Source organism: Mustela nivalis (assembly GCF_964662115.1).
Source record: "Mustela nivalis genome assembly, chromosome: 8".
Taxonomy (NCBI): domain Eukaryota; kingdom Metazoa; phylum Chordata; class Mammalia; order Carnivora; family Mustelidae; genus Mustela; species Mustela nivalis.
The window spans coordinates 18,331,428-18,356,672 of record NC_139027.1 but is presented as its reverse complement, the minus strand read 5'-3'; the positions used below and the strand labels follow the sequence as shown (position 1 = coordinate 18,356,672).

At 37.1% G+C, this 25,245-nt stretch overlaps 1 protein-coding gene across 34 annotated transcripts in view; it reads right to left on the bottom strand.

Moving 5' to 3' along the window:
- The window catches only part of NCOA1 (nuclear receptor coactivator 1), a 237,696-nt gene that overhangs the window by 125,930 nt on the left and 86,521 nt on the right, over positions 1–25,245 (bottom strand). For 7 of the 34 annotated variants that reach the window (XM_082745013.1, XM_082745025.1, XM_082744996.1 and 4 more), the window contains exon 3: positions 13,005–13,187. The exons of 25 other annotated variants lie outside the window; for them this stretch is intronic. The gene's annotated coding sequence lies outside the window, so the exon portion shown is untranslated. Of the gene's footprint in view, positions 1–13,004; positions 13,188–14,092; positions 14,199–25,245 lie in introns of those variants that run through there. 2 more of the 34 variants (XM_082745012.1, XM_082745030.1) reach the window with 2 other exon arrangements.

Below are 25,245 nucleotides of genomic sequence, written 5' to 3'. Positions count from 1 at the left end.
TTCAGAATTCAAGAAGAAAATCACAAAACACACAAGTAAATACAGCACTATTATAAAATATCAGTAAAAATTTAAAAATTTGTCGTAAAAATTTCCAGCTATGACAAATTTACAGTAGCCTACACGGTCACTAGAAAGGAAATTATGAAAGAGAGGTTAAGAAACATGCAGGAAAGAACAGAATAATCACTACCACCAGGACTATATTCTCTGATCACAACACAATGAAAAAAAAGTCAGAAAGAAACTAAACACAAAACTGCCAAGCAATTGGAAATTTAAAACTCCACCTCTAAATAATTCATAATTCAAGAAATAATACCAGAAAACAATTATTTCTTAAGAGAAAAAACTGTAAAACTAAGAACGAAACAATAATGAAAATGCTACATTTCAAAACTATAAAATGCAGCAAAAGCAACATTCAGAGGAGAATGTATTCCCATAAATATTAGGAAAGAAGAAATGGTTGAAAGTTTTATTTTAATATTAGGAAAGAAGAATGGTTGAAAACTAATGGGCTAAATGTCTAACTATAAAGTTATTTCAACAAATAACCTCACCTTAAAAAAAATAAAGAGCAAGAAATATAAAAGTATAAATCAATGAAATGGAAAACAACACAATAAAGAGAATGATAAAACCAAAAGCTGGTTCTTTGAAATCAATAACAAAATACCCTTGATGAGGTCAAGAAAAAAAAGATACAAGTTAATTATTAAAAATGAAGGAGAACCTAACTATAAATAAACCAAAGATTAAACAAATAGGATATTATGAAAACATTTCCACGAACAGATTTGAAAACTTAAATGAAATAGGTAATTTCTTAAAACAAAACCCATTAAAACTAACCTAGGGCACACTAATATAAACATATGACGGAACAAATAAGTAAAGAGAAGAATTCCAAAAAATATATGGCCCTACCCCTCCTTCTAAGAGATGGTGCTTAATCTCTAGACTTAGTGGTTTAGGAACTCGTTACCAAAGAATTAAGTGGGGAAAGAGAAGAGCAATAACTTCATGATGGGAAAACCTGCCAACACTACCTCAGCCATGTGAGGAAGGTTAATTCACCATCATCAGTGACGTGGTGGATATCACCTACCCCCTAAAATGATGTGATGAGAACAGCACTTCCTTTTGGTGGTATTCTTCTCATAACCTCAGTCTGACCATGAGAAAAACACGAGATAAACCCAGATAGGGAGATATTCTATAGCACAGCTGGTTAGCACACCTCAAGAGTCAAGGTCAAAAAAATAAGGAAGGGGCGCCTGGGTGGCTCAGTGGGTTAAGCCACTGCCTTCGGCTCAGGTCATGATCTCAGGGTCCTGGGATCGAGTCCCGCATCGGGCTCTCTGCTCAGCAGGGAGCCTGCTTCCCTCTCTCTCTCTCTGCCTGCCTCTCTGACTACTTGTGATTTCTCTCTGTCAAATAAATAAATAAAATCTTTAAAAAAAAAAAAAATAAGGAAAAACTAAGAAAGTGTCATAGACTTAGGAGATTGGAGAGACATGACCACCAAAAACAAAGGGATACTCTGGGTTGGCCCCAGACAGAAAGAGGATATCAATTAAAAAATAAAATAAAATAAAATAAAATAAAAACTATTCAAATCCTAATAAAGTCTGAAGTTTAGTCAACATCGCTGTCCTAGTTTTAACATATGTATCATGGTAATGGAAGATGTCAAGAATGGGGTAGGGTTGATGAAGGGCATACTAGAACTTAATATACTATTTTTGTACTTTTCTATAAATCTAAAGTTATTCAAAAAAAAGTTTCCCTTAATTTAAAAAAAAAAAAGCTAACTAACCAGGAAGATACAGAAAGACTTAATAATCCTACTGGTCTCAAGAAAACTAAATCAATAGTTTAAAAAATTTTCTCCCAAATCATGAGTCAATTAGCCTTAACAGTACAGGATTTGAACTGAGTGATCAAACTAAGAATTAACTCCATATACAGATTTTCTTTTGTGTCTTGATATAAGACTGCTTGTTCTTAAAGGTATATTACATGGCATTATAGAAAATAAGAAAATATAGACAAGCAAATGAAAAAAAAGAAAACCCAATCGTAACAATTTTTTAAAAAATCTTCTCACAAAGCAGTTGAATTTTACCAAAAACTTTCCCAGAAATGGAAATATTCCCCAATTTATCCTATGAGGCCAGTATAACTTTAATACTAAAACCAAACAGTATTAGTAAAGGAAATATGTCGATCTTACTCTTAAACACAGGTGTGAAACTCTAAATAAAATACAGGTATCCCTCACAATCGAGGCCTCATCACAAAAAATGAATTTATAAAGCACATTTTATTAAAAGTGGGGCTGATATCCTTTGTTATTCCAATCACCTCAATACTTTATAAGGTGTATCAAATGGGGGGAAAATGCAGTATTCTTTAATGTCCACATTGTCATTCACTATCCTTTCTCCAAAACTCAGGACCTACCTAGTTCTATAGCTTCCAAACTACGGTCCAAGTCACCCTGAGGTGCCACCGTGAACCCACCAGTGGAATCAAGGGATGTTTTCAATTTGAAGGAAACAGCAATATACAACATCTGTCAAATATCACATGCTTTCTTTCATAGTTTCAACATTAAATCACACTGCATTCCTTTTGATGACCTCTTTGTGAATCTGAGTTTATGGTAGTTGCTGCAATAAAAAAGCAATCACCATGTGAAAATCAACATGGAACAGGAAATGAGCGTGGCAGTGCCCAATCTCATTCCAAGATTTGAGAAGTTATGCAATAATTTCAAGCACACACATCCCACTAGTAAGTACAGTTGACTCCAACAGCATGGGTTTGAACTGTGCTGTACAATATTCTATTTTCTTTTCCTCATAATTTTAAAAGCATTTCTTTTTCTCTGGCTTACTTCATTGTAAAAATACAAACTATGTATCAATTGACTGTTTGTATTATCAGTAAGGCTTCCAGTCAAGAGTAGACTATTAAGTAGTTAAGTTTGGAGGCTTTTTGATTGTGCAGAGGATCAGTGCTCCTAATCCCTGCATTGTTCAAGGCTGACTATAATTGCAGTTATTTAAAAATAAAATGAAAATATAGCTTTTTCTTTGAATTTATCTATGTACTTTTTCAAACAGCTACTAAGCTATTAGGACATAAATATGAAGTCGTTTGAACCCAACTGCTTAATAAATATAGCTTTTAGGTATTTCTTTTGTTTGGTCTTTCTAAGGGCACCATGAACTGGGGAAGTTTGGGAATTTCTGAAACAGGCACTTTACAGAGCATCCCTTACTATCCAAACTAAGAATCTAAAAAAATGTTCTTACTGAAAGATACTTGTATTAGCAAACTGCATGTACTGATGAAAAAGATTTGTCCATATGAGTTTATGCTAGGGATACAAGTGTGATTTAACATTACAAAAATATAAATATTATTCACAAAATTAATAGATCAAGGGAGAAAACTCAAATGATCATTTCCATAGTAACTGGTAAAACATTTAATGAAATTCAACATTCCTGGTAACATTTTTAGAAAAATCTTAAAGAGAATATCCTTACTTAATAAAGGGTATCAAGAGAACATAGAAGATATTGTAGATAATTGTGAATTATTTGGAGTATTGACTTTAAAAACAGAAATAAGGCAGAGAGAGTCACTGACCACCACCTCTATTTTATCTATACAGGTATAACTGGCACAGTGTACCTAACAGGGGGAGGGAAAAATGCAAGAATTGGTATGGGAGAAACACAACTTGGCCAAATGATGGAAAAAAAGAAACTGGATGATCACACATGGCAGATTTCTGTGGGCCAAGCCTATAAGAGGCATACATTACTTCTACTCATATTCTACATAATAGATCTCATCTAAGTAGACATTCCTAATGCAAAAAAAGATGGAAAGGACAACCTAATCTGTGCCCAGGAAGAACAGGAAATTTTTAGTGTACATCTAGCCACTCTGTGCCACAAATTGAACTGGAAAATAATTTACTATTATCTGAAACTAAAAATGCATATACCATATGGTCCAGCAATTCTATTCCTAGGTACAGGTGTGTTTACACATGTATACCACAAGATGTGTATGAGAATACTCATTGTGATATTGTTCATAATACCACATAATAATAATAGAAAAAACAAGAACGAGTGTATCAATCAACAATAAAATAATATTATTGCGTATTTACAACTAGCCATGAGAAAAATCTAGAGAGCAATGTAAATGAATCTTAGAGACTTACAAGAAGATCTTAAAAAGAAACACACAATATGCCATTTATTATAAAGTTCAGAAATAAATAAATCAATACTATTCTGTTTAGCATAGATATATATGCAGCAAGACTTATTTTCAAAAAATTAAAAGAGGTGGCAGGAGTGTCTGTGTGGCTCGGTCCGTTAAGCGTCTGCCTTCAGCTCAGGTCATGATCCCAGAGTCCCAGGATCTAGCAGGCGTCAAGCTCCCTGCTCAGTGGCGAGTCTGTTTCTCCCTCTTCCTCTGCTCCTCCCCCTGACTATGCTCTCTCTCTCGCTCGCTCGCTCGCTCACTCTAGTAATTTTTTTAAAAATTAAAAAGAATAAAAATTAAAAGGGCATGTGGCTGGCCCAGTGGGTTGAACACTGCTGAGCTCAGTAAGGTCAAGCCCTGGCTCAGGCTGCATACTCGGTGGGGAGTCAGCTTGAAGATTCTCTCCCTCTGCCCCTCTCCCCACTCATACTGGCACTCTCCCCCTTCCCTACTCTAAAATAAATAAAATCTTTTAAAAATTTTTTAAAAATCACAAAATGTAGTATAGTATTTACACTTGTGGGGAGGTAGGAAGAGGGATGAGTTAAGACAAACACAAAGGGAGTTTCCATTGTACTGGTAAAATGTCATCTCTTAGGTTGGGTATACATACTACTGCTTGGGTCACACTAATATACTTTTTGATGGAGGACAACAATTTTTTATTCAATAAATTAAGGAGATTATAGAATAGTATTTTATGACAACTAACAATATAAATATTTTAAATAGCTCTACTTATGCTCTTATTTATTAACACAAATATACTGATTACCTAAAGAAAAATATTTAAGAAAAATACCAGTTATTACATAGATGTTTAAAAGAATTTAACATTTATGAAAAAAATAGTTTACCAGCTGACCATCCAATTACTTGTTGGTAGTCTTTCCCAACCACGCGACCATTTAGCAAATTATACCTAATATAACAAATGAAAGCTACATTGAAGTCTCAGTGGCCATCCTGAATTTTAATTAGAGTGAGTATTTTTTGAAACTACAGAAGTAGTAAAAATGAACAATGAAGGTGGAGGGGAGGAGACATAATAATTCTAACTAAGTTTAAAGTACATGCGAGGAAAGGAATACTTGTATTCTAACCTCTTGGAAAAAGGTGGGAAGAAGGTGGGGCTTTTTTTCCAAAGAACAATCTCCAGAGGAATCCCAATTAATAAAACTGTCACAGAAAGGAGTGGGATTAAATGCTCAGGAGCTCTTAAATCCTCTTTTCCCAGGACTGTTAAAAATGTAGTTTCACTGATTATAAGTATACAGTATTATTTTAAAAATAATATTGAAGCTACAGAATTGTAGAAAGTTTTCCATGTAAACTGCATTAATATTTTAAACTTATAAAAGTGACAAGCCTCAACAATACCAACTATTTTTTATTGCAAGATGATAATATGTACTGAAACCTTGAAGATATAGACTACTTGGAAAGAAATCAGTTGACTTGATAAAAACTGAGGCAAAGAATATTAACTAGGATACAGAAAATAAATGCAGTTTTATTTCAGTAATTCAAATTCTGTGCATATCATAAAAACTGCTATAAATGTAATCCAAAGAAAAGATTTACCATGGAACTGAAACAGTAGGAGGTAAAAAGGTTTGGAAAACAAATCAGAGTTGGGCCTGAGACGCACGCACAGAAAGAAATACTACCATTGAAAAAAGCTCCTATCTGGAAAGAAAGCAAGAGGAGGCAGGCCACAGCACAATGACAATGGTAGGACTATGTGACCGGACCAAGGAATATCCCCACTGTTAGGACTATGGGCAAAGCAAAGTAATGAAAACAAAAGCACACACAGTGTGATGACAAAGTAAAGAACAACAGGTGGGAAATAACAGATAATCTCAGTGTTACTTTCAAGAAGTGACCGATACACTCATGATTTTTTGAGACTGACAGGCTAAAGAGAAGGGGAGTGAGAGAAAAAGGTAAAAATAACTGACTGAGGCTACAGTTTCAGGTCGCCAGGGCTCCATGTAAACAGTAGGGCTAAGGCTGAGGCCTATAAAAATGACTCACCAGACACAATAAGCAGGCAGAAGGGCTCTGTATAAATTAAAAGATAATCCAAATTAACAGAGCTTTCTTTTAAAACATGTAGTATATTTCAGTCATAGCTAAGCCTCCCACTTGTGAGGCTTTCCACTTGCCCCATTAGCTCTACTATGTAAGATGCTCCAAATGCTATTTTATGAGAGCTTAAATCTGACATCCTTCATAAATTCTTCCCAGAAAATAGTGGTAAATACCCTCCCATTTTGAACTTCTATAGTTTTTTTGTCTTCATCACAGCAGATACTAACTACACAATTGACAGAGATGATTTATCAGTAGTTTGATATCTTCAAATATTAGATTCTATACTATAAATTTTGTAACCAAAGTCTGCTGACCTCACCAAGTAGGATAAAATTCCTTAAGGGGCGCCTGGGTGGCACAATTTGGTAAGCACTGGTCTCTTGGTTTTGGCTCAGGTCATGATCTCAGGGTGGTGGGACGGAGGCTTGCGTGGGCTCCGGGCTCTGCGCTGGGCACTCAGCACAGAGTTTGCTTGAGATGCCCTCTCCCTCTGCCTCTCCCCACTGTACTTTTGTGCGCTCTCACTCTCTCAAATACATAAATAAACCTTTTTTTTTAAATCCCTTAAAAGGAGCATTTTATGCCTCAGAGTGGAATGCTGGGAATAATAGAATACACTACAATATGTTTTACCTCATGGAGTATCTACTAAGTCATTCAAGTACATCATGCACCGTATTCTACCTGCCCACTCTCGATTTCCACATCGCTATCAAAATTAACATCACTCTTTTAAGTGTCAGACTGCCAGTTTAGGCAAACTTAGTATATCCATCCTCTCTCGTCTTTGTCTGTAACATGAAATCACAAAGTTCTACAGCAACCTCTATGAGACTTGGATTATCTTTCTATTTATAAATCTCTGTCCACGCTCTCATCTCCTGTGGTTGGGGGCTTAGAAACCACTCTAGTCCACTATATATGCAGGACAGTATCTGCAAGGAATGTTTTAATTAATCACTTCCCTCCTAATTAACTTTCAAGAAGTTGTTGTTGTTTTAGTTGTCTAGCTTAACAGATGTAAAATGTATACTCAAGGCCCTCTTTCAGTTTTCCCCCGTCTTTCCCTCCCAGAGACTCTCAAAGGCCTTTGGTATCGTACTTACTGAGATTATTTCCCAACTCCACATATGTATACATAGCATGTACACATTCTGCAAAATCAGATCAAAATGCATATTTTTGAAAAATATTTTCTTAAATCTATCCCATTCTGATCACTGATCCCCGAAAATTTCCTAACTTATACAGTATGTAGTATTTGTTCATATGCTTCAATTGTTTCCTATGTTGCACTTCAATAAGATTCTGATATGAAACAAGAAGGGATGAGGAGGGAGACAAAACCATAAGAGACTTTTAATCTCAGGAAACAAACTGAGGGTTGCTGGCGTGGTGAGAGGTGGAGGGAGGGACAGTGTAGCGGGATACGCACATTAGGGAGGGTATGTGCTATGGTGAGTGCTGTGAATTGTGTAAGACTGATGATTCACAGACCTGTACCCCTGAAGCAAATAATACATTATATGTTAATATAAAAAATAAAGTAAAACAAAAATAAGATTCTAATATATAAATACAGTCTTGGCCATAGCTACTCATGCATGTTTCTTTTTTAACTTACTAGTATTCTTTATACAAATTTCAATTTTTCCATAGCTGATTTCTTTATGAAAATGCTGAGGAATCTTTTCCCTTCTTTTTTATATTTTTATTTATTTATTTATTTGAGGGAGAGAGAGTGAAAGAGTGTGAGAGAGTGAGGGGAGAGGCAGAGGGGGAAGCAGACTCCTTGCTGAGTAGGGAGCCCCGATGTGGGACTCCATCACAGGACTCTGGGATTGTGACCTGAGCTGAGCCACCCAGGTGCCCCTTAGAAATCTTTTTCCCACTGAAATTAATCACTTACTCGGTACCTATGACGGTTACTTTTACATGTCAACTTGGTGAAGCCACAGTACCCAGATACATGGTCAAACACCAATCCAGATGCTTATATGAAGGCTATTTTTTTTTAAGATGAATTAACTTCTTTTTTTTTTTTTAAAGATTTTATTTATTTGTTTGAGAGAGAAACAATGAGACAGAGCATGAGTGAGGAGAAGGTCAGAGAGAGACGCAGACTCCCCTTGGAGCTGGGAGCCTGATGCGGGACTGGATCCTGGGATTCCGGCATCATGACCTGAGCTGAAGGCAGTCGCTTAACCAACTGAGCCACCCAGGTGCCCAACTTCCTTTTTTTTTACTATGTGACAAGCTCTGTTTTTATTATAGTATTACTCATTTAAAAAAAATTTTATAGAACCTTTTATACACAGAAATAATACAATAAATCCCTTTATAACCATTACCCAACTTTAGCAATTACTAATGTTCTGCTGATCTTGTTCTACCTACTATAGGCATGGAGAGAAAGAGTATTTTAAAGCCATCCCAGATATTCTATTTGTTTGACCCATAAAAACTTCAGTCTATAGAGAGTTCTCTTTTTTCTCATTCTTAAAATGGAACAATACCAATTATTATATCCAGTACAATTACAACTCCTTCCTATCATCTAATACCTACTCCATTTTAAATTTTTTCTGTTCGCCTAACAAAATCCATTTTTTTACAACTGGTTTGATCTAATCAGGATCCAAATGAAGTCCTCAGCATTGGGATATATGTCTCTTAAACTTCTTTCACTTTTTGCAATAGTTCTTCCTTCTTCCCTTGTAGACATTCTGACTCTGGATTTGGTTGAAGATAAATTAACATTTAAGTCAGGAGATTCTGAATAAAGCAGACTATTCTCCATAATATAGGTGGGCTTCATCCAATCAGTTGAAGACCTTAAGAGGAAAAAAAGACTGAAGTTCCCCAAGGAAGAGGTAATTCTGCCTGTAGACATCTTCAGACTTGAGCTGCATCATCAACCTTTTCCTGGGTACAGCCTGCCAGCCTGTTCTGCAGATTTCAGATTTGCCAGCCCCTACAATTATGTACACCAATTAAAATCAATCAATCAATCAATCAATCTCTCTGGAGACATATAGGCTCTGGAAAACCATTATAGAGTACCCCAGAGTTTAAAATCTTGTTTGGTGAGTATAGAAAACCCAAAGATAAGTCCCTCATGTCCCTCAATCAGTCCATTCATTTAAGAAATATATGAGTATCTGCTGTGTGCTACATTCTGAAGATTCAGAGTTGATCTAGAGCCTTGTCCTCAAGGACTTGGGAATAGGGGGAGTTTAGTTGAGGAAAGATACAATACAATAAATATGCAATAAATTAGAATATAATAAATATAAGGTTATAAGCTCAGGATACTAATCATGGGAGCACAGAATGGAGGGAGGGGCAGGACACAACTGAGGTTCCTGCATCAATTGAATCTTACTGCCTGTAATCAAAATACTTCATCATAAATTCACCCCTGAAAACCAATTATATACCTTACATGTTTAAATTTTAAAATAAATACATTTTAAAAGATATGGAATGATATATAGATACATAGAAATATAGATATAGAATATAGATATAGAATTTGTTTTGTTGAAAACAAACACAACAGAAATACGACATTGTTAGTATGTCATTGGAGTTTTTTTTTTTTTTTTTTTAATAAGCTGAACTGAGTAAGGAATCTTAAAATAGGAGTCAGAATGTTGAAGAATCTTGTTCCAGTTTTAAAAGCCAAACTGATTAACTGGCACTGTAAAGATATGCACAAAATCTCACAGTTCATAAATCTCGAGCATACCATGTAAAATGAATATTGTAAAATGGGATTAGTCTTTAATTCTTTGAAATGTAATTAGATATTAAATCATAAAGTCCTTACTTTGAAAGCATCTTAAGCATATATGAAAAGTGATTACAATCATGTGTAATCTTAAATTCATTTGACTCTATGTTCATTTAAGAATACTTCAAATTTTAGGGGCGCCTGGGTGGCTCAGTGGGTTAAGCCACTGCCTTCGGCTCAGGTCATGATCTCAGGGTCCTGGGATCGAGTCCCACATCAGGCTCTCTGCTCCACAGGGAGCCTGCTTCCTCCTCTCTCTCTCTGCCTGCCTCTCTGCCTACTTGTGATCTCTCTCTGTCAAATAAAAAAATAAAATCTTTAAAAAAAAAAAAAAAAAAAAAGAATACTTCAAATTTTAAAAAAAAAGAATACTTCAAATTGGGCAACTGGGTGGCTCAGTCTGTTAAGTGTCTGCCTTCAGCTCAGGTCATGATCCTATGGTCCTGGGATCAAATCCCACAGTGAGCTCCCTGCTCAGCAATGAGTCTGCTTCTCCCTCTCTCCTTGTTTCTCCCCCCGCTCATGCTCCCTCTCTCTATCAAATAAATAAATAAAATATTTTTTAAAATAAAAAAATTAAAATAAATTTTAAAAAGATTACTTCAAATTAATTTGCTATAGCTTTAGCTACTTGTAACTATGCTACTAATATTACCAAATAATATGAAAATTCAGGTTCTATGTTCCCAGTGAGAAATGTGACCACAAATTTAAACAATAAAAGATCATTAACTTAAGAACAATAGTTAAATCTCAATCAGATAGTGAAGAGTGATAAATAAAATGAAAATCTTGGATTTTTAGCTTTGGTCCTTATTTAAATAAGGCAATTTCTTTAATTCCCAGTAGTCTGAGAATTTGTAATATTTCATAACTCTGTCAACCTGCATACTAAAGACTATCATACAATAACTCCTATCAGTATTATTATATGACATTTTCTTCTCTGGGCTTGTGACTGGAAAGAAAAACATCTTCCAGGGTACGTGGGTGGCATAGTAAATTAAGAGTCTGACTCTTAGTTTCAGCTCAGGTTGCAATCTCGGGGTCCAGAGACTGAGCCCCACGTAGGGCTGTGGGGTAAGCACAGAGCCTGCTTGAGATTCTCTCTCCCTTCCCTCTACCCCTCCTGCTCATGCTCTCTCTCTCTTAAAATAAATTAATCTTAAAAAAAAAAAAGAAAACATTTTTCAACATTAAACTGCTGATAGATATTATTAAATTAACACAATCTCATTAATTTTCCACAATTACTCTTTATCAGCTGGTGAAACCTACATCCACATAGTAGGCACACAATAAATATTTGCTAACAGAATGAATGTAATGTGCCTAAATTTTATTCATCATGGACACTGACAAAGGTATAATTTTTTTGTGAAGATTAAGAGATTCTCCTTTGAGACTACAGGGACCTCCATTTATCCATCCTCTAAGAAACTACATAAACTAGCATCACTCTAATACTTCATGAAACTACTGGAACAAATTATTCAAGATTTCTACTGGGCCCACAAAAGCTTTCTATTCAAATACAAATACCTTGCTATCAATTTGAAGCTCCACACCCTCTGTGCTGAGGCTCGAAGGCTGAAAAGGCCTTAAGTTATCAATCAGGATACCACAAGAGCCCCACCGCCTTCTCTGCTAATCCTTGGGTAACTTCTGGGGGCTTCAAGTTGGTCACTCCAAAATTCTATGATTAAGTAATTCTAGGACGCAAAGCAAATTTACCTTCAATATTCCTTTGGAGAGTACAATGCTTCAGAAGTCCTATAAAAGTGGTTTTTAACCTTGTTTGGTTGATGGACAGCTTTGAGACTACAAAATGTGCGTTGGTGGTATAGTGGTGAGCATAGCTGCCTTCCAAAATGCTACAGACACTAATCATCACAAAACAATTCCCACACGGAAAAAAAAAATTTTAATAAAATATCAGTAGAGTTTAATGATCCTCTGAAGGGGTTCATGGAACTCATGTTAGACACTTATGTCTTATAAATTTAAATAGAATTCAATAAACTGGAGACATGTTAATAAGTTTGAAAACAAAGCAGCACTTTGCACCTGGTTCTTTTTTATTAACAAATTAAATTTTAAATTTCAAACAACAGTAAGAGTAATCAATTATTTTTGTAACTATCAAGGCGAAACATGGTTTCAAAGAACTCCCAGCTACTAGCTTAGAACATTAAACTATGTTTGCAAATCAGAATTCCAGATAAGTGATATCCAAACCATTATGATTATATATCAGTCTCAATTCCAATGAACCAGGTGTAATTTATTACAGCATTGATTTAGGATTCCAAATTTAAACAAACATATGTTCCATTTGATTCTCTTTCTGTAGACACCCATTCGGACATAGGCCTTCAATAAAAATATAAAACTAAATATAAATATTGACTTGTTAAAATGGCTTTAATTTCTGAAAGATTACATAGCAATCGTATACTGTAAAAGTTGAACATAACTAATTTATAATTAAGATTGGTTAAATTTGGGGCACCTGGGTGGCTCAGTGGGTTAAGTCCCTGCCTTCGGCTCAGGTCATGATCTCAGGATCCTGGGATGGAGCCCAGCCAGGGAGCCTGCTTTCCCCTCTCTCTGCCTGCCTCTCTGCCTACTTGTGATCTCTCTCTCTGTCAAATAAATACATGAAATCTTAAAAAAAATTTTTTTTTGTTAAATTTATTGAGCTATATCAATTTGTTCATTATACTACAAAAGAAAGGAAAGTTAAGGAAAAATTTTTAAACACTTTTCAATGTAAAAGGAAAGGAAGTAGAGGGGCCTGACTTACCACATACAGGAAAAAAGGAGCAATTACACAACTCTGCAGAGATTCATTAAACATAGGCAAATAATGGTGTCGAGGTTTTTTTTAAATCATCCTCAGAATATGCCAAAAGCATGCGAATATCTGCTCTTTTAGTACGGTTTCCAACGTAGACCTTGTGTGAGCTTCTCTTAGGATTCTTCTCATCTAAAACAGGTCCCCAGAGAACCAGCAAGAAGAAATTCTATGATTATTTTCTGATGCAATAAAGGGAGAGGCTTTTTAAGGAAAATAATGACTCTGCCCCAATTGTGATGGGAATATCCCTATCAGGAATATAAAAATAAAATGGCTATAATTTCTGGTATATTTCTTTTGTCTTTTTAGATAAAGCATATCTTTTTAAGGGATCTTTTCATCAAGTCATGAAATCATAAATTAAGTCTTTTAAAATTTTTTTTATTTATTTGACGGAGATAGCACAAGTAGGAGGAGGAGCAGACAGAGAGGGAGAGGGAGAAGGAGACAAGCAGGGAGCCTAATGTGGGGCTCAATCCCAGGACCCTGAAATCATGACCTGAGCCGAAGGCAGTCACTTTACCAAATGAGCCACCCTGGAGCCCCATAAAGTCTTTTTATTACAAATTACAAAATATAGTTTATTCAGTTCACAAGTGAAAAACATCTAAACACATTTATGTAACCTACTTAGAACACAGATTCTGGATTCTCCAATGTTCCACTTATAAATTAAATTACTCGAGAACTGTAAATAGTGGCTGTGTCTACTTGAATAATTGCACATTTACCTGGAAATGAAGCAAATATCTAGAACTTAGTCTGTAATCATCTTTATAAGCCTAATTTACATTCTAGATTTTTACTTCTATCAAAGAATGATATACTTACTAAAAATTTGCAAAGATATCAATCAGCAGCAGAATTAAATAAGAATCTAGAATTAATGTTTCTCTCCTCTTCAGCTTTAGTTTTTTAAGTCCTCCTTAAAGATACACTGGGCAAGGTCTTACAGAGGAGGCTTCATGGGTGAATGCATGACAGCAGGAATTAGTCAAAACATCAGGGTTTTACCCCTCAGATTTGCCACTAACCTGCTTTTGTGACATCTGGTATATAGGACAACTTCTCAGAAACTCAGTTTCTGCCATGTGTAAAACAAGTATGTTAGAGCAGATGATCTTCAAGGCCACTTCCAATTAAGATACTTATGTAAATCTACATTTATGTGAGTATACAAATGAATAACAAAATTAGAATAAATCCATACAAGACTATGATCATAGGTATATATGTAGGAATAAAAAATGGCAAATAAGTGTATTAAAAAAGAAAAGGGCCACAATATTCACACTTAAGGTTTCCTTTCAAAGTTTAGTTTGGGGCTAACGATTAAAAAGGGCCCAGAAAGTCACATTCATGCAAATCCCCCAAAGCCTCTTTTCATGCTGCCACTATCCTAATATCCACAAATAGTATAACCTAATAGTGTGCTTTCCTCCCATTTTGACCATTCCCACATCGGGTCCAAGATGAATGGATACCTAGAGGGGTTGGTAAACTGCTCTGTGAAGAGCCAGTTAGTAAATATTTTAGGTTTTGCAGGCTATATGGTCTCCCTAGCAACTACTCAACTTGCCTTCAGAGTAGAAATGCAGCCACTGACTATACAAACTAATGAGTATGGTGGCTGTGTTCTAATAAAACTTTATTTACAAAAAACAGGCTGCAGGCCAGATTTAGCCCACTGGCTGTAGTTTGCCAACATCTGGTCTAGATCACATCAAGAAACCAGATGGTATAAACCAGCTATAAGTGAAGGTGACATAGTTTCAGAATAGAAAATCACTACAAAGAAAACAACTGAGTCATTTTATAAGGTTTTTTTTAAAAGATTTTATTTATTTATTTGATAGAGAGAAATCACAAGTAGACAGAGAGGCAGGCAGAGAGAGAGAGAGAGGGAAGCAGGCTCCCTGCTGAGCAGAGAGCCCAATGCGGGACTCGATCCCAGGACCCTGAGATCATGACCTGAGCCGAAGGCAGCGGCTTAACCCACTGAGCCACCCAGGCACCCCAGAGTCATTTTAAAATTTTAAAGAATCCCTTCAGCTTAGTATTAGAGCATGATAGAGTAGCAACTACCTATGCAGGTATTAAATACTTATTAGATGATTAATAAATAGAGATTTCCTCTCCCTTCTCAACAGTGTCATTCCTCAAGATAGTATTTGCTGCCTAGCCATCCTTCTAGAAATCACTTATGCTGGACCTTGGATAAAAGCTGGTCCTTGATTCTTCTAGATCCTGGCAAACATGCTCCTGGTACCATTGTATCAAGGTTTTAGCGCTCCTTCATTCCCTTTTCACCCCATTAACCTAAACCTGCAACTTCACAATCTTTTCCATCTGAGCCTTAAATCTCAGTATTACTAATTACTCACTATTGGGCCAGGGAAGGTGGTAAAGAAAAAGAGAACAGAAAGAAGAGGATAGAGAGAGGGTAGATTCTGGCAGGAAGACAAGGGAGTGGTGGGATTACCTCTCTTTCGTGACTCTAAGAAGGAGCCAGGGGCTACTGTTATTTTAAATAAAAATGTTGTCTACTCTAGTGAGAACAAAGAACATTTCACTTTATGCAAAGTGCTCCCTAATGAAAGAACTCAGTTCTAAGAGGGGGGGCGGGTGGAGGAACCACAGTAAGCTTTATTCTTATGCTTTTATCTAGATCATTCTGCCTCCAGCTGTGAAACTGAGGTTTTTAAAGCTCTAAAGAGCCTCTACTAGTAACCATGGTTACTACTTCAAAACAGCACCAAAAAAAGTAGGAGGGGATAGCAATTTGAAGAGAAAAACAGTTTTCTTGATTTTCATCAAATGAAGCTATAATAACGAGAGACAGGCTGATGGCTGGGCAAGGGCCCCAAGACTCTCACCTCTCCACAGAGCTGCTGAGGTATTTGATCCCTCAGCCTTACAGGTCTAGAACCTCAATGGGTCATTTTACCTTACCCAAGGGTGATCCCCAAAAGCCAACTTCATCATTTACAATGAATAATACTGTATAAACTCAACTGATATGCTTTTTTTTTTTAAGATTTATTTATTTATTTGACAGACAGAGATCACAAGTAGGCAGAGAGGCAGACAGAGAGAGAGGAGGAAGCAGGCTCCCCGCTGAGCAGAGAGCCCGATGTGGGGCTTGATCCCAGGACCCCGGGATCATGACCTGAGCCAAAAGCAGAGGCTTTAACCCACTGAGCCACCCAGGCGCCCCTCAACTGATATTCTTGAATTTGCCTTGCAGCAGAAGCTTACTTGGGAAAAAAAAAAAAAAGAGGGCAAGGTTGCTTAGAAGTATATGAATCCGAGCCCAAGAAGCTACCTATGGTTTTCATATAAAGCTGCCCAAGTAATGCTTCTCAATCTTTGCTAGTCAAAAGGCTTCCAACAAATGTTCCTCTTTTGAAATCCCTTAGCAACTTTCTCAGTTATTTAAGAATTCATTCATATACAATCCCACCCATGTTTCAGGCACTGTAAAAAATACTGGGTACATCACAATAAAGAAAATAGATAAAACTCATGCCTTTGTGGGGTTTACAGTCTAATGGAGAAGTGAAACATTAGATACACGATGAAAAGTTGTGTTAACCGTGCTATGAAGGAAAAAAACCTAAAGCATTTTTACTAGGGTCTCAAGAACAGCTTCTTTGATATATAAACATACTGAACATTGACAGCTATTGATGCTGGGTAATGGACGCACAGGGATTCCTCATGCTCTCTACTTTCATATATGCTTAAAAGTCTCAAAATCGAAATTTAAAAATGCAAGATATAAGAGACCTGAAAGATAAGGAGGTAATAAACAGGTAAAAGCTGCCAGAGAAGAGTGTTCTCTGGGTCGAAGGAAGAAGATACACCTTAATCGAGAGAACCTGGGAGCCTGGCACACTACAGAGATTAAAGCCTCAACACCAGCTAAAGATCTTTCACATCCAAAGACACCTGGTGGCTCACTTGGTTAGGCATCAGCCTTCAGCTCAGGTCATGATCCTGGGGTCCTGGGATCAAGTCCCACATCAGGGATCTCTCTGCTCCTTGGGGAGCCTGCTTCTCCCTCTGTCTCTCTTCCTCTTTCTCTCTCTCTCTCCCAGTCTCTCATGAAAAAAATACATAAAATCTTAAAAAAACAAACAAACAAACAAAAAACCTTTCACATCCACAAGCTGCAGACGAAAAATATTCCAAATAGTAGTAATGGAAGGTACCTTTACTGAGCCTCCACTAAATGCCAGGCAGTGTGTTAAGAGTTAATGTGCTTTGTCTCATATGGGTCCCAGAACAATCCTTAAGAAGGGTACAATTATTCCTAGTTCGCAGAGGAGGACTCTGATGTACAAAAGATCAGGTAACGTGCCTACATCTGATTCCAGAAACTATGCTTTTCCTTAACTGCAATCACAAAGTCTTCCTACCACATATCCAGATGCCACTTCTAGTTATTAAGTTTTACTCAAGAATTCTAAATTCTTGTTCCATCTCAACAATTACTGAGATGATATTAAGATATTCCTAGCTTTTAAACTCTATCCTTTATGACTATATTACTAATTTTTTTTCCATGACAGTTTATACCTATCATATTTGGTAGAGCATATGGAATAATTTAGGCAATTAACTAAATCTGAACAACTCATTAATTAATCATTCTACAATCACTGGTCAGCTTTGTGCCAGGTACTCTTCTAGGTATTAGAAATACAGTAGTAAATAAAACAGTTAAAAATCTCTATCTTTGTGGCACTTAGAACTTAGCAGGGCGGAGAGAGACAACACATAAAACAAAGAAGTAAACAATATAGTACATTAGGATATGGTAAGGGGCACCAGGGTGGCACAGTCGGTTGGGTGTCCTACTCTGGGTTTTGGTTCTGGTAATGATCACAGGGTGGTGGGATTGACTGAGTCCCCATCAGGCTCCATGCTCAGAGTGGAATCTACTTGGAACTCTCTCTCTCTCTCTGCCCCTCCCCCATCTCTAAAATAAAATAAATATATATATTTTTTAAAATATATGGAAAGTACTATGGAAGAAAATAAACCAAGGAAGGAGTTTGCTGATTCCCCCCCGACCTATTATGAGCAGGAATATATCAGTCACTAAGGCAAATCAAGTCAAACAGTACCTGAGTCCTTGCCCTTAAGCTGACCACACTCGAGTAAACATAAATATGAGGAATTCAAGAAAAGACCAATAAACAAGGTACTATGGAAACACATAGGATAGGGCCATAAGGCAGAAGGAACTGAACTGCAAGCTGAATCGTGATCTTTGAAACACATACAAACACATACAACAACAAAAAAGAAAAAGAACCATAGAAAAAAGAATATGAGACCTATATTTTAAAGCCACATTCCAAAATTTCATAAAACCTTACTGATAAATATTTAAAGAAGATACAAAAGAAATAGAGACACAGACTATTTTCCTGTTTGGGAAAATTATTATGAAGACACAAAATGATCTACAAATTACAGGTTTAATACAAATCAAATAAAAACAAAAATATTTTTCAGAAACATCATCATAAGAATCTATACTATAATTAAAAGGGTAAGAGGATAAATGTGTAAGAACAAACAAAGAAATTTTTAAAGAAGAGTAATGAGGGCAGATATATACTAACGATTATGAAAACAGTTATTAAAATACTTTTCCCATTTGCATTTCCTTCTGCTGACTTCCCTACTATTCTATAATAGCATCCATGTGGTTGGAGAAATTTAGGAATATGAAAAGAAATAAATAGTTAATATTCACCAAAATTTTAAAAAGGATTTTACAATAAAAGCCTTGAAATTCTAGTTTTCCCAAAGGAAAAAAAAAATTGACATTAGTATCTTCTAACCAAAACTGAAAGACTCAGATTATAGTTTTATCTTCATTATAGAGCAGATATTCCTTTGCTCATGATGGCTACAAGGTAAGGCTTGTTAGTTACCTAGGGTAGAAGGAGGATCAAACCTAAAGAAAGTGTGAATTAAGGCCTCAAATTCCTAATTCTGGCCAGAGGATTGTAGCATAAAAAATTGAGACAGAGACAGGAAAGTGAGTAGACCAATATTTCCACTGCTCTCTGCAGGCAGAGGCTGCAAAAGGAAAAAATGTTTGATGTAATAAAGAAATCGGGGAGTCAGAATGGCTTCTGCTCTCCTTCCTGTTGAGACTGTGCCAAGTGTCTGCCTTCCGGGAGCATCCCTCCACCACACATACCACTGAAGTCTCACCTCCCCTCTATACACACTCTGTACAAGCTGGAGATTACCATCAAAAAATATGCAGAGAAGCATGATCAGATTGAGGAAGAGTATGAGATCAGTTCTGGAGTCTCCCTTTTCTATGCATCATGGAAGGCACTGGGAAATTCCGGAGGGCTCTGAAGTAGTACAGGAAAGGTAATTAAAGATGTTGGACAGTGAGTTTACTGGAAGAGGTCACTGTGATTAGGAGCAAAGTAACGCCACAGCAGAGGCCTGGAAAAGAGACCACCTGGGTAGGGGGCCAACGCAAGCGCAAGCCGACCTCGGGTTATCTGTGATACCTGGGAAGGTGGCCAATGCATCCTGGGAACCAAGAGAACAGACCTCAAGTAACATCAGTTGTAAACTTCAGCCAGACATCTGAAGTACACCCAAGGATAGGTCTGGTAGCACCAAAGTAGTCATAATTACAGGGAATAGCACAACCACTGACACTGAAGGGGACACGAGAGTAACCAGGGGAGACAACACATGGACCACAGGTCCTTGACACCCTTCTACCACTACAAGGTCACACAAGTCATAGACATACAACCTGCAAGTCTAGATTCCACTGCAGGAAGGTATGAGATAAGAGACGATATCTGAATGACTCGTATCCAAACAGAGACTGAAATATCCAAAGAGATTAATTTAAATTACGGGATAAGACTGAGTTTACCAGACTGAAGTAAGACTGTTACTCTTCCTCTACTTACCCAGTGACCAACGCCCATCAAAATGAAAAAGATGAGTTATAAAGAAGCTACATTTTTCTTTGCACTCCTGAGTATGAGGAAGTAGCAATCCTGCTACAGATTTTATGACGTTTATTTTATGTGAGATTCAAAATACCTCTTGACACATTACACACCAACACCACTTTAAAACTAACAGTAGCGTTCTGGTTCAAGATGGCAGCCTGAGCCCATTTATCTACCTCTTCCCTGTCTTAAATACCTCATGTCAGGAGAGCCTGCAAGTGTAAGCAGACCACAGAACAGCTGAGTGAAAAACCACCAGAGATGACCAGTACAACTCTGATGGTTAGTAACGCTGGTCTAAAGTCTAAAGTCTTTGTCAGAGGACTAATAGTGTGAACTTTGAGATGGAGGTAATAGGCTATGGACAATCTCTAGGGGGGGGGGGCGTGGAACCACAACTCAGAATTAATCTGCATATAAATTCTTTCCCTATACCTGAAACTGAGACAGGGATAGGTCCCAGCTTGTTAGCCTTGTCTCTGCAAGTGCCTGATAAAGAAAAAAGGAACTCCACCACCCATTCGCCAGAGCAATAGAAAGCCAACCTGCAGAGTCCTGTGGTCAGTGATGATATTCGGTGAAGAAGATAATGCTTTGTAAAGGAGAATACTGACCTTTTTAGAATTACACCAATTACCAAGATGTTAACAGCATCAGAATCACGTAAAGGTTTAGGTGCCCCTCCCAGACTTACTGAATCAGAGTTTTTGAGGCCAGGAATTTGTATTTAAACTGGGTCCCCAAGGGACTATGATATATATTCAGGTTGATAACCACTGATTCATACCTTCATTTGAAAATACTGTAAAGAAGAACAGCTAAGACTTAGCAGCTATTTAATAAAAGCTAAGAGAGGCACTAAGTTGAAAAGCAAGGGCACACTGACCCAAAGAAAGAAAGGTAACAAAGAGAAGTAAAATGTCCTTAATTTTGACTGCTCTCTTTAGAGAGATTCAAGAAGTGAATATATTCATAAAACAAGAAAAATCTGTTCATAAAATGCAGTAATCAAAGAATAAGAAAGAATTTTTAGAAAACAAAAACAAAAATTATTTTCAAGATGAAATAGCTTAACTTTCAGTGAAGGCCAAGAAAGAGTAAGCCCACCCACTACAGCAGTCTCTCCCACTGAATACAACTAAAAGCTCTGGAAACAAACTAAAACCAACCACCTCAAGACTCTGAAAAGCAAACAATGGCAGGAGCACTGAGGAGGGAAGTCAAAACTTAAACAAACAATAGATATGGTGATGAGTTTACTCTTTTTTAAAAAGCCTTCATCTACCACTTTGACACGAGGATGGGCAAAGTCCCAGAATTATGCCACAGGCACACACAGCAAAAACTCCAAGGGAAACCCCCTTTCTAGCTAGAGTAAAAGGGGCATCTGTGAGCTGGTAAGTGTATGTATGTTGGGTTGGGGGTAGTTCCCAGTTCCTTTTTTTTTTATTCTCTCTCTCTCTGCCCTGAAGCCAGCCCAAATCACAAAGCTATAAATCAGAGACAGGACACCTAAAAGACTAAGAGAAAACCTGTCCATCTGTCCTCAGGAACGAGAAAAAGGAGCCAGGATACAATGAAGAGTATGGGGGAAATCCTCATGATGTATTTCTCTTTTTCCCTTACTACTTCAACCCAGGAGGGCCCCAAGGGGGTACAACTGTGTAACAATATAGGGGAAGCGCTAAGACTCAAAGAAGGAAACCTCAGCTTTCTAGTGAGAAGGCCAGGAAAAAACTCCTGGGAGCCAAAGAATATAAGGAAAGTCCCCAAAAGTACAGGGACAAAGAAGATTCCTGATTCCCCTAAGGTATGTACATATAGAAGCAGCATGAAGTATAGCGAAGGCTGGAGGGACTGAACAATGATCTAACCGACTGACCATAAAGATAAAATACAGCGATACCAATTTTTCTCCAATATATCCTTAACTTGATCCAATTCTAATCAAAATCCTTCAAATCCTTATTAGAGGAGCTCTGAATGCTTATTTCAAAACTTCTATCCATAAAAATAAATCACGAAATTAAAGGCAAATAAAAAGGTAAAAGTGATGAGGGAGCAGGAGGCTGGCTGAGGACAAAGCAAAAGCTGGCGCCTTGCACCCCCTCTTCACCCTTTCCCCTCCATAAGTGTAGCATCCCTCAGGCAGCCCTGACTGCCATGAACAATAAGCAAATAGTTAACTTGCAGAGCTCACAATCCTGCTAGACAGGAGTCTCCCTTGGCTTACAAATGTCCTAAAACTTCATCAAAAGTATTTGCAAAAAATATGACAAATATTCTTAACATATTAAAAACTTACACACAATGATCTAAAAATCTGTAAGACTCAGAGATAAGTGGATAGAGGACCCTAAATACAAAGAAACAAATATCATCGTGCATCTATCAATTCACCAAACACTAGCGACAGGCATACTCGTTTGTGGACAGTGAGGAAAAGGTGACAGGATCTTATTAGGCAGTAACTTGACATTAAGGAGCAAGAACCTTAGAAAATGTTGATGCTCTCTCAAATTACTACAAGTTAGGAGTGTCTTCAATTCTAGACAAACATTTGACAGCTGTGTGATACGAGGGAAGGCACACACCACTTTGAGCAGCAGTTTCTTCATCATAAAATATGAACACAAACCACTAATGCTCAAAGTTGTTGTTGTGATATTTTAAAAAGTATCACAGCATGTAAAAATATCTTCAAAACTACAGAGCAGAGGGCTGAGGCCAAATCTGTGAACTCTAGGGGACTTTAGAAGATCCTTAAAACACCCTGATTGAACCTGTGTAAACGTTTGTGAAAAGGGACTGCATACAGCTTTAAGCAGACCCTCCAGTGGGTTCCTGATCCAAAAGAAAATTGAAAACCACTACAAGCAAAGGTCAAAATCAAAGTGAAGATATTCTTCCCAGTGTCCAGCTTGATACCTGACACATTTTAGGCCTAAAATCAAGAATTCACTATAAAAATCCAGGCTGTATTTAAGATGGTATTAAACCTAACTTTATTTATCTCTAAAGCCCTCAGAGTAGTATTTAGTGATTTCTTAGCATATTTTTTAGATTTTATTTATTTATTCATTCATTCATTTTGAGAGAGAGTGTCGGGGGGTAGAAGGGGCAAAGGGAAGGAAGAAACCCTCAAGCAAACTTTGTGCTCAGTATGGAACCCAACACAGGGCTCATTCTCATGACCCTGAGATCATGACCTTAGCAGAAAACCAAGTGTAAGATGTTTAACTGACTGAACCAAACTATTGCCCTTATATCTTAGTGTGGTAATTCATTCTGATGTAGCTGTAAGAAGAACCTTAAGTTAGGAAAACATGACAGTCAGTTATATCTCTGTGAATCAATCACATGAAAGTAATGCAAGCTACTTTAGAAAATGGGGCAGTAAATTAATATATTTTAAATGTAATAAGATAATTATGCATCTTAATTAACTTATTGAGAGATGCACAATTAATACATAAACCATACAGAGACATTTCTCCTGAAGCAAACAAATACTAGAGATTTTATGTATATTTTTTAATAAAATGGGATATAAAAAATTATAATTTTCTCTAAAATAACTAAGACTAAGAGATTAATTCTAAAACTTCCATTTCTAGATGATGAACCACTTTTATTAAAAAAAATTTTAAAGCCCTAAATGTAAGCCACAGTGATAAAATTCTACCCACTCAAGCATATGGCAAACAGACTAAAAGGGAATTTTAACTATAATGAAAACTAAACAATTAAGAATTAAAAGTACATGAAGATTTCCACTTCTGGGGAAGTAGAATAGATGCATTTTTTTCCCTATTCCTCTCACAAAAATAAAAGTCCTGTACATCATATGTAACAAACAAAGAACACTCTAAAGGTAGAGAGAGAGAAGGCAGACCTGGTACAGACCTCAGGGTCCAAAGAAAATGACATAGGAGTAAGTTCTACAGGTTTTCTTTTGTGCCTTAAATATCTCATCTAGGAGTTAAAGAAGCTGGCAAACTGAAAATACCAATGGAAGCAGACTCCTCAAAACAAACAAATAAAACAAAATCCTGTTCTCCTTAGCAAAAGATCAGAAAAGGGACAGTCTAGACAAAAGCTGTTATACCCAGACAAACATCACAAAAAAAAATTTTAAAAGCTGTGGACCCACCCCCGACCAACAAAGGTCAAGTGGGGACCCTAGACTTCCACCCTTGCCAAGCTGTAACAGGGAACCCCACGCTATCAACCATAGTCATGTCACAAAAAGCCAGCTGTGAGGCTTGGTATCAGCCAAGACCACATGAAGAACTTGGACATTCACCTGGCACCTAACAAGGTGCCCCTCTCCCTCCCTACAATAGGCTTGTATCAAAAGAGGCCTAGTGAAGTCATGCCTTTCACCACTGCCCAACAGAAACTAGCCCTCCCCATGGAGGCCATGTGGAAGGCAGTACTAAGGCACTCCTGACCCACCTAACCAGGGAAAAGTCAGGGGAAGCCAAAACTCCCATCCCTGACCAACAGTAATGACAAATTTCCTAACAAACTGAGAGTTAAAGGAGGCAGAATGAGCTACCTGGGCTTCTATCTGCAGCAGGCAGTAATGTCGCAGCAAAGCATGCCACTACTCATGCTGGAGCCGTGCCAGAGGAAACCATCTAAACCAGACTGTTTAGATAAAATCCAGAGTCTCAGAACATAATACTCAAAATGTCCAGGTATCAAATTAACATCATTCATCATACCAAGAACCAGGAATATCTCAAAATGAATACAAAAAGATGACCCACAGATGTCAATACCATGATGACGGAGATGTTAAGATAACTGAAAAGGGTTTTCAGCAGCAATCACAAAAATGTCTCAAGTTACACGCATGCCTAAAACAAACAATGAAAAAAATAGAAATCTCACCAAGGAAAGAAAAATATAAGGAAGAACCAAATGAAAATTTCAGAACAGTAAATACAGTAATTGATATAAAAGATTCCAAGATGAGGGGCGCCTGGGTAGCTCAGTGGGTTAAGCCTCTGCCTTCAGCTCAGGTCATGATCCCAGGGTCCTGGGATTGAGCCCCGCATCAGGCTCTCTGCTCAGCGGGGAGCCTGCTTCTCTTCCTCTCTCTCTGCCTGCCTCTCTGCCTGCTTGTGATCGCTGTCTGTCAAATAAATTAAAAAAAAAAAAATCTT